The sequence below is a fragment of the Halichoerus grypus genome, chromosome 8, assembly GCF_964656455.1.
Source record: "Halichoerus grypus chromosome 8, mHalGry1.hap1.1, whole genome shotgun sequence".
Lineage (NCBI taxonomy): Eukaryota > Metazoa > Chordata > Mammalia > Carnivora > Phocidae > Halichoerus > Halichoerus grypus.
Window position 1 is genome coordinate 110,729,140 of NC_135719.1, and position 5,799 is coordinate 110,734,938.

Consider the following 5,799-nt stretch of genomic DNA (forward strand, 5'->3'; position numbering starts at 1 on the left):
ACCTTATATGTATTATCTTATTTCTCCGTCACTATGATAATTTCCATTTTACAGTGAAGAGACAGTGGCCAGCGAGGTTAAATGGCTTACCTAAGATGAGAAGTGGTGGAGTTGGGATGTAAACTCTGACTCTAGAGCCTGTTGGTCTTCACCTCTAGACAGGTGTGCTGCTAAATGTTTAACAGCCAGCTCTCTGAAAAACACTGATTTATAACATTTGCCATTTTTTTTGTGATGTAAATACTCCCTCTGTGGCTGACATGACATCACTGAACCTGGATTTGGGAAGAGATGCTCATAATTCCTCTGGCGAGCTAAGACCGCCCACTGTAGCCAATTCTAACCACCACAGCCTCTAGAGTGACACCGTGAGGCACAGAGGTGGTGTTGTGTAAGGAATCTATTAGTGGGATTCTTTGGTTTTAAGAAATAGAAAATCAAGCAGAGCTGGCCCAAGCAGAAGGTGGAATTTACTAGAAGGAAACAGTCTCAGAATGAAGAACAGGAAGCAACAGGGCCTCAGGAGGGCTAGGGATGAAGACCAGATGTGCTGTGGGGCCTTGATGGGTCCCTTGTGCCTCAGTCTCTGTTTACTGCAGGGCAGTGCTCCTATGTCTCTGGCCCACAGAGCAGAACCTACCCGCCATTGCTCCTGAACTTACCCACCAAGGTTCTTGCCACCAGCAAAGACTGAGGTCCTCTCTGACTGGCTCAGTTGGGTCAAGAGTCAGTCCCAGGTCAGTCAGCTATGGCCACGTGGCTTTAGTGGGTCTGTGTGCCTCTGTTCATGATCATATTGGGGATGTCAGTCTAGATTAGGACCAAGCCCTTCTGCCTTTGAAATTCTATTACACTTAAAACTCATCATCATGCTGTGGTCCTCTGGGTTCCCCTCCATCTGGGCCCTGATGACCTTTCTGACTGAGGTTATCCCTGTCAGTCTTCTCTTTGCTCCGTCTGCCATCCTGGCCTTTCTGTTGGCCTGGCATTGCCAGCTCATTCTTACCTCAGGGCCTTTGTACTTGCTCTCCCCCCCAGGCTTCTCATGGCTCACACCCTCCCTTCATTCAGAGCATCCCTCCCTGAGCACCTGCTTGCAACAGTTCACTCCATCCATGCCACCCTCCTACCTGCTTCATTTTTCTTCAAAGATGACCTGAAATTGAAATTGTATCATGTATTTGACTATCTGCTCCCCACTGGAACATAATCCATGGGCCTCAGAACATTGTCCTGTTTATGGCTTGTATTTTCAGCATCTGGAATGGTGCTTGGCATGTAGTAGATACTCAAAACCTATTTGTTGAATGCATGATTCAATGAATGAATGAATGAATGTATGAATGAGTTGCAGACTTACTATGAAATATACACTTAAAAATAAACCTTAACTATTATCTAAGTTTTCAAATGTGTTTTTGCTTATTCTGTACTTGAATAAAATAGTGTTTCTTGAAAAATGAGATGTAATCCAGATTTTTAGTGGTCTGACCTTTCCTAACCTATCCCTTAGCCCACCTTCTCCCAGGCTTCCCTAGAATATTCTAAATTAGTGACCTTTTGCAGTATTAGTGGAAATAGGCTTTCGTTGTTCTTTTAAGGCAGAAAATACTTGATATGAATAATGATTTGATGATAAGTATGCTGTCCTGGTAAGAAAGGGAGTGGTTTGGAGAGCTGGTGTTTTGTTTTCCTTTTTTAAAGGCTCTGAGCAAGCAGAAAACAGTATCTGTTTGTTTACGTGACTGTTTCACAGATGACTTCGGCAAGAGTCACCTTTAGTTAAATCCCAGCATAGTAACCCAGAATTATCCTCCAAAGAGACAGATGAAGAAAAATGGCCTCCTACCTGAAAAAAAATTTTGAAAAAAAAAGCATATTTCCAAAAGGATGCAAAAAAAAAAAGAGACACTTCTCTTTCTCATAAAAAATTCAGAGCAAGAAGGACAATACTATTTTCACAAGAGAAAGCATGCATTAGGCCATAGATAAGCCTTTTTTTATTTTTCCAAAGCAGGAGATTTTCAGCTGAAGAAAAGTGACAACTGTGCCTCCAGGCTGAATTTTATAGTTTTGGCCAACAATAGCTGTGTTTACTGATGGCCCTGTGTTGCCCCCCAACACATTCAAGATTAAGTAAAGGACTGGTGTCTCAGACAATCACCGACAAAATGGACATTTTCTTCCTGTTTGTGCAGCTCCAGGCTGCATGTCCTTACCTTTGAAAAATTACCTCAGAAGTTGTTGCTTTTAAAGATAGAAGTTGCTGTAGCTGGTAAAATAGAATGTTCGTACCGCTCAAGCTATAGTTTTCAACCTTATTTCAACCTTAGCTGCACCCTAGCTTCACCTGGGAACTTAAAAAGGTGGTATTTTGATAGGGACTGCATTGAATATGTAGACTGTTTTGGGTACTATCGACATTTTCACAATGTTTGTTCTTTCAATCCATGAGCATGGAATGTTCTTCCATTTCTTTTTTTTTTTTCCTTAAAGATTTTATTTATTTATTGGAGAGAGAGAGTGAGAGCATGAGCAGGGGCAGAGGGAGAAGCAAACTCCCTGCTGAGCAGGGAGCCCGACTTGGGGCTCAATCCCAGGACTCCAGGATCATGACCTGAGCCAAAGGCAGATTCTTAACCGACCGAGCCACCCAGGAGCCCTGTTTTTTCATTTCTTTGTGTCCTCTTCAATTTCTTTCCTAAATGTTCTAGTTTTCAGAGTACAGATTTTTTACCTCTTTGGTTGGGTTTTGGGAACTTAAAAAGGAAACACCAACCCAATGCCAGAGTTCTACCCCAGCCCAGGTAAATGGGAAGGTGGGCCCATTAATCCTAATTGCTGTTAGTTTTCTGGTTATTTGTCAGGTGATTCTAACCCATGGCTGCGTTGAGAAGCACTGCCCTCCGGCCCTTGCCACAGGGCGCAACTGAATCCCATCTTGGATGGGGCATCTTGTGGGGTTGCGCACGATCCTGCTCCCCAGCCAAACTGTGAAGAAAGTAAGTTTGTCTTGGCTCTCCTCTCCTCTGCCCTTGTGTGTCCCTCTCCTCATTCCTGGAAACTTGCTCTCCTGAGCTATTTCTCAGGCGTTCTTACCCTGTTCTATGCCCACGGTGAAGCTATTAGGCTCTAAGGAGACTCTTCCTTGCTAAAAAATAATCCCACAGAGCTCTCCCCCTTTTCAGTGTAGTATTATCCCTCTCAAAAACAAACAACAACAACAAAAAAAACCCTAAAACCCAAAAAATCCACCATGTAATAGAAAAAAAAATGTGGAATGCCGCATAATGCAGCTGGTGAGTTCGAGGTAAAATTGAGGAGAGGAGGAAGGTGCTCCTGGCTCCCCTCAGGTCCCTCCTGGTCGGCAACAGTCTGCTCCAAAGGGCCGCTCTGTGGGATCACTCTGGCAAGTTACCTAACCTCTCTGTGCCTCAGTTTCCTCGTCTGTAAAATGGGGATTATGTTCATACCGACGTACAGAGTTGTCGTGAGGACTGCAGACAGAAAGCATCTGGGGAGTACCGCCACAGTGAGCAGTTAATGCCCACTAGCAGTTATTACTATCATCACTATTACCATAATTTCAAATTCTTGAATTTATAATTAAGTGAGGGGGAGTTCCACATGGAGCGAGCAAATACATTCCAACAGGGAAAACATTCCTCGGATAGAGTCCCGAAAAATATTTTGAGCTGTGACATCCTCACTTGCTCCAATATCCCAAGGCAATGCTTAATTTATGCCCTCCATTTAGATGTATAAATTCCAAAAGCTTTTGAAAAAAATCTCCGCCCTTTTTTTTTCACTGTATCATCAATCTTGTATGTCTGTGAGTCTTGGGAAATGATGGAGATTAGAATGAACAACTGCATAGCTGGGGAGAAACAAGCACCTCTCTAATTGCCTAGTTAACACAGAAGTTAACAAATTCAACAAACATTTCATAATAAACTCTGTGCCAGATGTTGTGCTAGGAAGTGGGGGTGCCACAGGGAGGAGATGCGGCCGGTGCCCGGATGGAGCTCACAGGCCAGGGAGCTGAGAGAGGGGGTGTCGTCCAATCTCAAGCCACAGCCCAGAGCGATGAAGACATGCTTAGGCCCCCCGCTCTCTTCAGCAACTGTTCTAAGCTCTTCCAGATAAACCATAATGTGTGAGGACATGAGGGATGGGTTGGACTCATTTCTCCTCTCAGAGATCTTACTTTTTCAAGAAGGCTGGCTGGTCAAGCAGCTTATGTATTTCATTGCAGGAAATATGCTTCTCACTGACCACAGCAAAGTCGGAGGTGGGAACAGAAATGCCCAGGGATGACCTAAGAGTCTTCCATCCTTGCAAGAACACGAAGGTTTGTCTCCTGACTCAGCAGGCTTCTTAGTGACTGATCTGAATGCACTGAATGTCAAATTTGGGTGGTGTTTCCCTATTTTTTTTTCTTTTTAGACATTTCCTACAGAAGGCTTAAATGGATGTTTTCATTTTGTTTTGTTTTAAAGTTTCCCTAAATTCTTAGAAGTTTCTGAATGGCTTACAAGTGTTTTTAGATTATGCTAAGAGTGGAGCCTAATTTTACACAAAAGAAGCTCTTAAAATTGCCTGAAAATCTGACTTTTGTTAATAGAGTCACTTTGGGACTGAACATTTCTAAGATTCCTTTTAGTCTTACAGAGTCCTAAGATCTACCTCATAATCTAAGAGATCTTTATTTACTTTTGAAATTTCATTCGCCATGACCTTCCACACTTGACCTTATCCCCCCTTTTTCCTGCAGCCTCTCTGTTATAACAAGCCACTAACTCCCAAGGAGTGACTTCCTTGGGCTTAGTGTCTAATGTAGTATTACTGTGACTTTTCTTTAAAAACTCATTTTCATTTGTATCAAATCTACTTTCCCATCTATTTGTTTTATAAGACCTAATTTGCTTTTTAAAAGTACGGTGTGGTGGGGCGCCTGGGTGGCTCAGTCGTTAAGCGTCTGCCTTCGGCTCAGGTCATGATCCCAGGGTCCTGGGATCGAGCCCCGCGTCGGGCTCCCTGCTCTGCGGGAAGCCTGCTTCTCCCTCTCCCGCTACCCCTGCTTGTGTTCCCTCTCTTGCTGTCTCTCTCTCTCTCTGTGTCAAATAAAATCTTTTTTTTAAAAAAAGAAAGTATGGTGTGGTGGCAAGTCTCAAAGAGGAACTCCAGTAGACCACACTTTGCAATTCATGTCCTGTGTAGCCCTCTCTTTCATGGACTGTGACCTGGACTGTGACTTGCTTTAACCAATAGGATGTGGTGAGAGTGGTGGGGAGCCCGTTCCATTTCGAGGGTTTAAGAGGACTGGCAGGTCTGCTGCCTCCTCTTGGAACATTTGCTGTGGGGAGTCCTGGGCTGACATAAAAGTTCACTACTCTGATGGAGGGACCACTCTGATGGAGAAACCATGTAAAAAGGCTCTGAGACTACAGGGGAAGGGGTCAGGTCCAGCTGCCTGCACAACCTGGTTGAACCTTCAGATGACTCCAGTCCAGCTGCCATCTGACTTTAACTACATAAAAGATCCCACGAGAGGCCAGCAGAAGAACCATCCAGCTGAACCCCACAAGCCACTGAAAAGAGGGACAATCAAATGCCCTCAGTGTTGAGGCAGTTATGCAGCGTAGTTAATAATATAGGACAAACCTGTTAACTGTAAGACTCCAGATGAAAAGACAGTGAATGGGTTTCCTCCAAATAATTCATACAACTAACCTGAAGAACTTTTACAGGGAAGCAAGCTTTCAATGCACTCAGTTTCTAGGTTAGTGAACAGCATTT

The 5,799-nt window shown here is 43.8% G+C and overlaps 1 long non-coding RNA gene across 4 annotated transcripts in view; it reads left to right on the forward strand.

Annotated features, from left to right (window-relative positions):
* Nucleotides 1-5,799, forward strand: part of LOC118546290 (uncharacterized) — a 92,056-nt gene that overhangs the window by 17,705 nt on the left and 68,552 nt on the right. For 3 of the 4 annotated variants that reach the window (XR_013440710.1, XR_013440711.1, XR_013440712.1), the window contains exons 3-4: nt 2,868-3,002; nt 4,256-4,351. The exons of the other annotated variant lie outside the window; for it this stretch is intronic. This is a non-coding gene — a long non-coding RNA (uncharacterized LOC118546290). The remainder of the gene's footprint in view (nt 1-2,867; nt 3,003-4,255; nt 4,352-5,799) is intronic. 4 annotated transcript variants of the gene reach the window in all.